Source organism: Triticum aestivum, chromosome 2D (assembly GCF_018294505.1).
Source record: "Triticum aestivum cultivar Chinese Spring chromosome 2D, IWGSC CS RefSeq v2.1, whole genome shotgun sequence".
NCBI lineage: Eukaryota > Viridiplantae > Streptophyta > Magnoliopsida > Poales > Poaceae > Triticum > Triticum aestivum.
This window is the reverse complement of record NC_057799.1, coordinates 384,670,848-384,683,341: the sequence shown is the minus strand read 5'-3', so window position 1 is coordinate 384,683,341 and position 12,494 is coordinate 384,670,848.

Sequence of the window (12,494 nt, the reverse complement as noted above, 5' to 3'; positions counted from 1 at the left end):
CCCCGCCGTTCCTACCGCACCGCCCCGGCCGGATCCGCCGGATCCCGGCCGGAGGAGCTCGCCGGCCGGCCAGATCCGCCCCCCCCCCGAGCTCCCTCGACCTCGCTGGCGACTTCCTCGGACACAACGCCGGCGAAGCTCCGGCGAACCTCGCTCCGCGTGCCCCGAAACCCTAGATCTGTTTTCGGGAGGTGATTTTTGTCCAAGTCCTTTTCCTGATAAATGTTATGCTATCTTCATCATGTCGCATCTCTGCATTCGTTGCTCCGATTCATGCATATGATATATCAGAATGTTCATTGTGAGATGCTCTCCAGTTCGTTCCATTGTGCCATGCTTGTTTGAGTTCAGCTTGATGCCCTAATCATTGTTGCAAGAGTGCTATATGATGTTAACCTGCTGAAACTGTTACAACTGGGTGATTTGTCTTTTTCATTGCATTTTGTGTGTGCATCCTATCAGTTTGAAGTGTACATGAGTTTTGAACTACATCATGTCATATTTACAAGGGTGCTTGTATTGTATTTTTGTGATCTATGTGGTGACTAGCACAAGCATGCAAAGTAGCCTTTATGATGTTGCTGATTTCTGTGATTAAGTCATTTCTGCTAAGTCTGTAGCTATAACATCGTGATCCTATGTAAACCTGCTTCTACAAGTGAATCCATGCATAATATGGAGATCTTCACTAAGGATGTTTTGTTATACATGTTGTGCTATATCCATCCATGCCCTTTGTTGCATTTATATCCTGCTGTAGCTTGTTGAAAACTTCCTCTCAAATTGCTAAATAATGTCGCTGTCAGCCTGTTAACATGAAGTTCAGTTTTGACATGTGTTTTGCTAGTGATCCATGCACCCAATGAACTTGCTCTTGCCATGCTTAGCTTCATAATTATGCCATCTTACCGTTGGAGCCTTCACATGCCATGAAATAATTTGTGATGAGTGATTTGAGCTTGCAAAGATGCCTTCATAATTCTGTTTATGCCATGCTCAGTTTTTCTGCTAAGTCTGAATCTGCTTATGAAACTTGCTATGTTTACAGGGTGCCATCATATCTTCTGTGACTTTTTGGCTCTTTATCAGTAAGGGACTTTTGTTCTATAGAATTATTAGATTCATGCCATGCCTTTGTTTGCTATGATCTGTTCCTGTAGCATGTTGTTTGATAGCTCTAAACTTAGCAACCTGATGTTATTTCTGCCATGTCCAGTGATTTCTGCTAAGTCTGTGAAACTGTTATTATTTGCAATCTTGCCATGTCCTTTTGAGCATGCTCTAGTGATTTCTAGAGATAGCTCCGTGTTCATGTTTTGTCATGCTTTACCTGTACATCACATCCATGCCTTTTTTGTTCATGCTGGGGTGTTGTAGCATATTGTTTTGATGCGTGCAAAATGCCTAGTTGCTGTTTTGGACAGATTGTTGTTATATCTTGTTTGGAGTGTATGTGTTGCACCGTTGCTCCGTTTTGAGCATGCTCTATATGAAACTTGCTTAGTTTTGCATGTAGTTTCATGTTACCTTGTTGCATCCTTATCTTGAGTGTGTTTGCTTGATGTTTGAATGCATTTTGCATCAATGCCATGCTTGATTTGTTTTGCTCATATCTTCTAGGTCGTAGCTCCGAACTAAATGAACTTTATATGTAACTTGACTAGAATTTTGTGTAGATCATCTTGGTGCATCTTAACTTGATGTTTACTAACTTGAACATAAGGTTTATTCAGATCTGGACCAATTTCGAAACTTGCATATGAGGACTTACCGGATTTGTTATATGTTAGTTCCGGCCTCATTTAAACTTGCTTTGATGTGTTGCTCTTGTATGCATCACCTCTTGCCATGAGTAGGATCATATAGCCTTGTCATGCATCATACTTGATTGAGCATCATGCCTTGTTCATGTGTGGTGTGTTTACCATGTTGTGTGCTTCTTCTCGATAGTTCCCGTTTCGTTGCGATCGTGAGGATTCGTTCGTCTACGCTTGGTTCGTCTTCGTGGCTTCATCTTCTTCATGGACTCATTCTTCTTCCTAGCAGGATTTCAGGCAAGATGACCGTAACCTTGGATCTCATTGCTATGCTAGTTGCTTCGTTCTATCGCTATGCTGCGCTACCTATCACTTGCTCTTCAAGCCTCCCAAATTGCCATGTCAGCCTCTAATGTTTTTCACCCTTCCTAGCAAACCGTTGTTTGGATTTGTTACCGCTTTTGCTCAGCCCCTCTTATAGCGTTGCTAGTTGCAGGTGAAGATGAAGAAGTTTGTTCCATGTTGGAACATGGATATCACGATGTTCGAACATGGATATCACAATATCTATTATTTAATTAATGCATCTATATACTCGGTAAAGGGTGGAAGGCTCGGCCTTATGCCTGGTGTTTTGTTCCACTCTTGCCGCCCTAGTTTCCGTCATACCGGTGTTATGTTCCTTGATATTGCGTTCCTAACGCGGTTGGGTGTTATGGGGACCCCTTGACAGTTCGCTTTGAATAAAACTCCTCCAGCAAGGCCCTGTTGGAGATCGTTGCAGAAATTAAAAAAATTCTACGCATCACCAAGAACAATCTATGGAGTCTTCTAGCAACGAGAGGGAAAAGAGTGCATCTACATACCCTTGTAGATCGCGAGCGGAAGCGTTCAAGTGAACGGGGTTGATGGAGTCGTACTCGTCGTGATCCAAATCACCGATGACCGAGTGCCGAACGGACGGCACCTCCGCGTTCAACACACATACGGTTTGGGAAGACGTCTCCTCCTTCTTGATCCAGCAAGGGGGAGGGAGAGGTTGATGGAGATCCAGCAGCACGACGGCGTGGTGGTGGAAGCAGCGGGGATCTCGGCAGGGCTTCGCCAAGCTCAGCGAGAGGGAGAGGTGTCACGGGAGGGAGAGGGAGGCGCCAGGGGCAGGGGTACGTCTCCCATGCGCCTCCCCACTATATATATGGGTGGAGGGGGCTGGTTTCTTGCCCTCCAAGTTCATTGGGGCGTTGGCAAAGGTGGGGGAAAGAAATCCCATCATTTCCCTTCCCCACCAATTGTTATCCCCCTTTTTTAGGGATCTTGATCTTATCCCTTCGGGATATGATCTTATTCCTTCTAAGGGGAGATCTTGGTGCACCTTGACCAGGGGTGTGGGGCCTTGCCCCCACTACCCACGTTCATGTGGGTCCCCCATGCAGGTGGGCCCCACTCCGGAACCTTCTAGAACATTTTCCGATGGCCAAAATAGGACTTCCCATATATAAATCTTTACCTCCGGACCATTCCGGAAGTCCTCGTGACGTCCGAGATCTCATCTGGGACTCCGAATAACTTTCGGATTTCCGCATACTAATATCTCTACAACCCTAGCGTCACCGAACCTTAAGTGTGTAGACCCTACGGGTTCGGGAGACATGCAGACATGACCGAGACGACTCTCCGATCAATAACCAACAGCGGGATCCGGATACCCATGTTGGCTCCCACATGTTCCACGATGATCTCATCGGATGAACCACGATGTCGAGGATTCAATCAATCCCGTATACAATTCCCTTTGTCAATCGGTACGTTACTTGCCCGAGATTCGATCGTCGGTATCCCAATACCTTGTTCAATCTCGTTACCGGCAAGTCACTTTACTCGTACCGTAATGCATGATCCCGTGACCAAACACTTGGTCACATTGAGCTCATTATGTTGATGCATTACCGAGTGGGCCCAGAGATACCTCTCCGTCATATGGAGTGACAAATCCCAGTCTCGATTCGTGCCAACCCAACAGACACTTTCGGAGATACCCGTAGTGCACCTTTATAGCCACCCAGTTACGTTGTGACGTTTGGCACACCCAAAGCACTCCTATGGTATCCGGGAGTTGCACAATCTCATGGTCTAAGGAAATGATACTTGACATTTGGAAAAGCTCTAGCAAACGAACTACACGATCTTGTGCTATGCTTAGGATTGGGTCTTGTCCATCACATCATTCTCCTAATGATGTGATCCCGTTATCAATGACATCCAGTGTCCATAGTCAGGAAACCATGACTACTGTTGATCAACGAGCTAGTCAACTAGAGGCTCATTAGGGACATGTTGTGGTCTATGTATTCACACATGTATTATGATTTCCGGATAACACAATTATAGCATGAACAATAGACAATTATCATGAACAAGGAAATATAATAATAACCATTTTATTATTGCCTCTAGGGCATATTTCCAACAGTCTCCCACTTGCACTAGAGTCAATAATCTAGTTACATTGTGATGAATCGAACACCCATAGAGTTCTGGTGTTGATCATGTTTTGCTCCAGGGAGAGGTTTAGTCAATGGATCTGCTACATTCAGGTCCGTATGTACTTTAAAAATATCTATGTCTCCATTTTGAACATTTTCACGAATGGATTTGAAGCGACGCTTGATATGCCTGGTCTTCCTGTGAAACCTGGGCTCCTTGGCAAGGGCAATAGCTCCAGTGTTGTCACGGAAGAGAGTCATCGGGCCCGACGCATTGGGAATAACTCCTAGGTCGGTAATGAACTCTTTCACCCAGATTGCTTCTTGTGTTGCCTCTGAGGCCGCCATGTATTCCACTTCACATGTAGATCCCGCCACAACGCTTTGCTTGCAACTGCACCAGCTTACTGCCCCACCATTCAAAATATACACGTATCCGGTTTGTGACTTAGAGTCATCCAGATCTGTGTCGAAACTAGCATCGACGTAACCCTTTACGACGAGCTCTTCGTCACCTCCATAAACGAGAAACATATCCTTAGTCCTCTTCAGGTACTTCAGGATATTCTTGACCGCTGTCCAGTGTTCCATGCCGGGATTACTTTGGTACCTTCCTACCAAACTTACGGCAAGGTTTACATCAGGTCTGGTACACAGCATGGCATACATAATAGACCCTATGGGCAAGGCATAGGGGATGACACTCATCTTTTCTCTATCTTCTGCCGTGGTCGGGCATTGAGCCGTGCTCAATTGCACACCTTGCAATACAGGCAAGAACCCCTTCTTGGACTGATCCATATTGAACTTCTTCAATATCTTGTCAAGGTACGTACTTTGTGAAAGACCAATGAGGCGTCTTGATCTATCTCTATAGATCTTGATGCCTAATATATAAGCAGCTTCTCCGAGGTCCTTCATTGAAAAACACTTGTTCAAGTAGGCCTTTATGCTTCCCAAGAATTCTATATCATTTCCCATCAACAGTATGTCATCCACATATAATATGAGAAATGCTACAGAGCTCCCATTCACTTTCTTGTAAACACAGGCTTCTCCATAAGTCTGTGTAAACCCAAACGCTTTGATCATCTCATCAAATCGAATGTTCCAACTCCGAGATGCTTGCACCAGCCCATAGATGGAGCGCTGGAGCTTGCATACCTTGTTAGCATTCTTAGGATCGATAAAACCTTTCGGCTGCATCATATACAATTCTTCCCGTTAAGGAATGCCGTTTTGACGTCCATTTGCCGTATCTCATAATCATAGTATGCGGCAATTGCTAACATGATTCGGACGGACTTCAGCTTCGCTACGGGTGAGAAAGTCTCATCGTAGTCAACCCCTTGAACTTGTCGATAACCCTTAGCGACAAGTCGAGCTTTATAGATGGTAACATTACCATCCGCATCTGTCTTCTTCTTAAAGATCCATTTGTTTTCTATCGCTCGCCGATCATCGGGCAAGTCTGTCAAAGTCCACACTTTGTTTTCATACATGGATCCTATCTCGGATTGCATGGCTTCAAGCCATTTGTCGGAATCTGGGCCCGCCAATGCTTCTTCATAGTTCGAAGGTTCACCGTTGTCTAACAACATGATTTCCAAGACAGGGTTGCCGTACCACTCTGGCGCGGAACGTGTCCTTGTGGACCTACGAAGTTCAGTAGGAGCTTGATCCGAAGTACCTTGATCATCATCATCATTAACTTCCTCTCTAGTCGGTGCAGGCACCACAGGAACATCTTCCTGAGCTGCGCTACTTTCCGGTTCAAGAGGTAGTACTTCATCAAGTTCCACTTTCCTCCCACTTACTTCTTTCGAGAGAAACTCTTTCTCCAAAAAGGACCCGTTCTTGGCAACAAAGATCTTGCCTTCGGATCTGAGGTAGAAGGTATACCCAATGGTTTCCTTAGGGTATCCTATGAAGACGCATTTTTCCGACTTGGGTTCGAGCTTTTCAGGTTGAAGTTTCTTAACATAAGCATCGCATCCCCAAACTTTTAGAAACGACAGCTTAGGTTTCTTCCCAAACCATAATTCATACGGTGTCGTCTCAATGGATTTCGATGGAGCCCTACTTAAAGTGAATGCGGCAGTCTCTAAAGCATAGCCCCAAAATGAGAGCGGTAGATCGGTAAGAGACATCATAGATCGCACCATATCCAATAGAGTGCGATTACGACGTTCGGACACACCATTTCGCTGAGGTGTTCCAGGCGGCGTGAGTTGTGAAACTATTCCACATTTCCTTAAGTGTGTGCCAAATTCGTGACTCAAATATTCCCCTCCACGATCTGATCGTAAGAACTTTATTTTCCTGTCACGTTGATTCTCAACCTCACTCTGAAATTCCTTGAACTTTTCAAAGGTCTCAGACTTGTGTTTCATTAGGTAGACATACCCATATCTACTCAAGTCATCAGTGAGAGTGAGAACATAACGATAGCCACCACGAGCCTCAACACTCATTGGACCGCACACATCAGTATGTATGATTTCCAATAAGTTGGTTGCTCGCTCCATTGTTCCGGAGAACGGAGTCTTGGTCATCTTACCCATGAGGCATGGTTCGCACGTGTCAAATGATTCGTAATCAAGAGACCCTAAAAGTCCATCAGCATGGAGCTTCTTCATGCGCTTGACACCAATGTGACCAAGACGGCAGTGCCACAAGTATGTGGGACTATAATTATCAACCTTACATCTTTTGGTACTCACACTATGAATATGTGTAACACTACGTTCGAGATTCATTAAGAATAAACCATTAACCAGCGGGGCATGACCATAAAACATATCTCTCATATAAATAGAACAACCATTATTCTCGGATTTAAATGAGTACCCATCTCGAATTAAACGAGATCCTGATACAATGTTCATGCTCAAAGCTGGCACTAAATAACAATTATTGAGGTTTAAAACTAATCCCGTAGGTAAATGTAGAGGTAGCGTGCCGACGGCGATCACATCGACCTTGGAACCATTCCCGACGCGCGTCATCACCTTGTCCTTTGCTAGTCTCCATTTATTCCGCAGCTCCTGCTTTGAGTTACAAATATGAGCAACCGCACCGGTATCAAATACCCAGGAGCTACTACGAGTGCTGGTAAGGTGCACATCGATAACATGTATATCGCATATACCTTTGGTGTTGCCGGCCTTCTTGTCCGCTAAGTACTTGGGGCAGTTCCGCTTCCAGTGACCACTTCCCTTGCAATAAAAGCACTCAGTCTCAGGCTTGGGTCCATTCTTTGGCTTCTTCCCGGCAACTGGCTTACCAGGCGCGGCAACTCCCTTGCCGTCCTTCTTGAAGTTCTTCTTACCCTTGCCTTTCTTGAACTTAGTGGTTTTATTCACCATCAACACTTGATGTTCCTTTTTGATCTCCACCTCCGCTGATTTCAGCATTGAATATACCTCAGGAATGGTCTTTTCCATCCCCTGCATATTGAAGTTCATCACAAAGCTCTTGTAGCTCGGTGGAAGCGACTAAAGGATTCTGTCAATGACCGCGTCATCTGGGAGATTAACTCCCAGCTGAGTCAAGCGGTTGTGTAACCCAGACATTTTGAGTATGTGCTCACTGACAGAACTATTTTCCTCCATCTTACAACTGAAGAACTTGTCGGAGACTTCATATCTCTCGACCCGGGCATGAGCTTGGAAAACCATTTTCAGCTCTTCGAACATCTCATATGCTCCGTGTTGCTCAAAACGCTTTTGGATCCCCGGTTCTAAGCTGTAAAGCATGCCGCACTGAACGAGGGAGTAATCATCAGCACGCTGCTGCCAAGCGTTCATAACGTCTTGGTTCTCTGGGATGGGTGCGTCACCTAGCGGTGCTTCTAGGACATAATCTTTCTTGGCAGCTATGAGGATGATCCTCAGGTTCCTGACCCAGTCCGTATAGTTGCTGCCATCATCTTTCAGCTTGGTTTTCTCTAGGAACGCGTTGAAGTTGAGGGCAACATTAGCGTGGGCCATTTGATCTACAAGACATATTGTAAAGATTTTAGACTAAGTTCATGATAATTAAGTTCATCTAATCAAATTATTCAATGAACTCCCACTCAGATAGACATCCCTCTAGTCATCTAAGTGAAACATGATCCGAGTCAACTAGGCCGTGCCCGATCATCATGTGAGACGGGCTAGTCAACATCGGTGAACATCTTCATGTTGATCGTATCTTCTATACGACTCATGCTCGACCTTTCGGTCTTCCGTGTTCCGAGGCCATGTCTGTACATGCTAGGCTCATCAAGTCAACCTAAGTGTATTGCGTGTGTAAATCTGGCTTACACCTGTTGTATTCGAACGTTAGAATCTATCACACCCGATCATCACGTGGTGCTTCGAAACAACGAACCTTCGCAACGGTGCACAGTTAGGGGGAACACTTTCTTGAAATTATTGCGAGGGATCATCTTATTTAAGCTACCGTCGTTCTAAGCAAATAAGATGTAAAACATGATAAACATCACATGCAATCAAATAGTGACATGATATGGCCAGTATCATATTGCTCCTTTGATCTCCATCTTCGGGGCACCATGATCATCTTCGTCACCGGCATGACACCATGATCTCCATCATCGTGTCTTCATGAAGTTGTCTCGTCATTTATTACTTCTACTACTATGGCTAACGGTTTAGCAATAAAGTAAAGTAATTTACATGACGTTATATGTTGACACACAGGTCATAAATAAATTAAGACAACTCCTATGGCTCCTGCCGGTTGTCATGCTCATCGACATGCAAGTCGTGATTCCTATTACAAGAACATGATCAATCTCATACATCACATATATCATTCATCACATACTTTTGGCCATATCACATCACACGACATATGCTGCAAAAACAAGTTAGACGTCCTCTAATTGTTGTTGCAAGTTTTTACATGGCTGCTATAGGTTTCTTAGCAAGAATGTTTCTTACCTACGCCAAAACCACAACGTGATATGCCAATTTCTATTTACCCTTCATAAGGACCCTTTTCATCGAATCCGATCCGACTAAAGTGGGAGAGACAGACACCCGCTAGCCACCTTATGCAACTAGTGCATGTCAGTCGGTGGAACCTGTCTCACGTAAGCGTACGTGTAAGGTCGGTCCGGGCCGCTTCATCCCACGATGCCGCCGAAACAAGATAAGACTAGTAGTGGCAAGAAAATTGACAACATCTACGCCCACAACAAGTTTGTGTTCTACTCGTGCATAGAAACTACGCATAGACCTGACTCATGATGCCACTGTTGGAGATCGTTGCAGAAATTAAAAATTTCTACGCATCACCAAGAACAATCTATGGAGTCTTCTAGCAACGAGAGGGAAAATAGTGCATCTACATACCCTTGTAGATCGCGAGCGGAAGCGTTCAAGTGAACGGGGTTGATGGAGTCGTACTCGTCATGATCCAAATCACCGATGACCGAGTGCCGAACGGACGGCACCTCCGCGTTCAACACACATACGGTTGGGGAAGACGTCTCCTCCTTCTTGATCCAGCAAGGGGGAGGGAGAGGTTGATGGAGATCCAGCAGCACGACGGCGTGGTGGTGGAAGCAGTGGGGATCTTGGCAGGGCTTCGCCAAGCTCAGCGAGAGGGAGAGGTGTCACGGGAGGGAGAGGGAGGCGCCAGGGGCAGGGGTACGTCTCCCATGTGCCTCCCCACTATATATAGGGGTGGAGGGGGCTGGTTTCTTTCCCTTCAAGTCCATTGGGGCGTTGGCAAAGGTGGGGGAAAGAAATCCCATCATTTCCCTTCCCCACCGATTGTTATCCCCCTTTTTTAGGGATCTTGATCTTATCCCTTCGGGATATGATCTTATTCCTTCTAAGGTGGGATCTTGGTGCGCCTTGACCAGGGGTGTGGGGCCTTGCCCCCACTACCCACGTTCATGTGGGTCCCCCCATGCAGGTGGGCCCCACTCCGGAACCTTCTAGAACCTTCCCGGTACAATACCGAAAAATCCCAAACATTTTCCGGTGGCCAAAATAGGACTTGCCATATATAAATCTTTACCTCCGGACCATTCCGGAACTCCTCGTGACGTCCGGGATCTCATCCGGGACTCCGAACAACTTTCGGATTTCCGCATACTAATATCTCTACAACCCTAGCGTCACCGAACCTTAATTGTGTAGACCCTACGGGTTCGGGAGACATGCATACATGACCGAGACGACTCTCCGGTCAATAACCAACAGCGGGATCTGGATACCCATGTTGGCTCCCACATGTTCCACGATGATCTCATCGGATGAACCACGATGTCGAGGGTTCAATCAATCCCGTATACAATTCCCTTTGTCAATCGGTACGTTACTTGCCCGAGATTCGATCGTCGGTATCCCAATACCTTGTTCAATCTCGTTACCGGCAAGTCACTTTACTCGTACCGTAATGCATGATCCCGTGACCAAACACTTGATCACATTGAGCTCATTATGATGATGCATTACCGAGTGGGCCCAGAGATACCTCTCCGTCATACGGAGTGACAAATCCCAGTCTCGATTCGTGCCAACCCAACAGACACTTTCGGAGATACCCATAGTGCACCTTTATAGCCACCCAGTTACGTTGTGACGTTTGGCACACCCAAAGCACTCCTATGGTATCTGGGAGTTGCACAATCTCATGGTCTAAGGAAATGATACTTGACATTTGGAAAAGCTCTAGCAAACGAACTACACGATCTTGTGCTATGCTTAGGATTGGGTCTTGTCCATCACATCATTCTCCTAATGATGTGATCCCGTTATTAATGACATCCAATGTCCATAGTCAGGAAATCATGACTGTCTGTTGATCAACGAGCTAGTCAACTAGAGGCTCACTAGGGACATGTTGTGGTCTATGTATTCACACATATATTACGATTTCCGGATAACACAATTATAGCATGAACAATAGACAATTATCATGAACAAGGAAATATAATAATAACCATTTTATTATTGCCTCTAGGGCATATTTCCAACAGGCCCAACCTTGGTTTTACCATTTGCCTATCACCTACTTATTTTCCCTTGGGAGTCGCGCTCCCGAGGGTCATCTTTATTTTAACCCCCCCGGGCCAGTGCTTCTCCAAGTGCTGGTCCAAAACCGAGCGATGTCCGGCGCCCCCTGGGCAACCAGGGTCTATGCCAACCCGACGTCTGGCTCATCCGGTGTGCCCTGAGAACGAGATATGTGCAGCTCCTATCGGGATTTGTCGGCACATCCGGGCGGTCTTGCTGGTCTTGTTTTACCATTGTCGAAATGTCTTGTAAACCGGGATTCCGAGACGGATCGGGTCTTCCCGGGAGAAGGAATATCCTTCGTTGACCGTGAGAGCTTATAATGGGCTAAGTTGGGACACCCCTGCAGGGTATAAACTTTCGAGAGCCGTGCCCGCGGTTATGTGGCAGATGGGAATTTGTTAATGTCCGGTTGTAGAGAACTTGACACTTGACTTAAATAAAACGCATCAACCGCGTGTGTAACCGTGATGGTCTCTTTTCGGCGGAGTCCGGGAAGTGAACACGGTTTTGGGTTATGTTTTGACGTAAGTAGGAGTTCAGGATCACTTCTTGATCATTGCTAGTTTTACGACCGTTCCGTTGCTTCTCTTCTCGCTCTTATTTGCGTATGTTAGCCACCATACCTGCTTAGTCGCTGCTGCAACCTCGCCACTTATCCTTTCCATACCCATTAAGCTTTGCTAGTCTTGATACCCTTGGTAATGGGATTGCTGAGTCCTCGTGGCTCACAGATTACTACAACAACAGTTGCAGGTACAGGTTTTGCGATGATCATGACGCGAGAGCGGTTTTGCTTGTTTTGGAGTTCTTCTTCTGCTTCTTCTTCGATCAGGGGATAGGTTCCAGGTCGGCAGCCTGGGCTAGCAGGGTGGATGTCGTTTGAGTTCCTGTTTGTGTTTTATCCGTAGTCGGATGTTGTTCTTATGTATGATGTATCGATGTATTCTTGCGGCAATTGTTTGCCTTGTATGTATCCCCATCGATTATGTAATGTTGATGTAATGATATCCACCTTGCAAAAGTGTCTTCAAGATGCGCTTCTATCCTTGGTGGCACCTTCGTGTTCCTTTAGGATAGGGTCGCATCTTGGGCGTGACAGCTTGGTAGCTCGGAAAATTGATCTTGAGGAGAAGAGGGTGCATGCACCTAATCCGATGATTCAGGAGCCATTTTTCTCACTACCAGTTGCAACTCCACCCATGATAGCTATG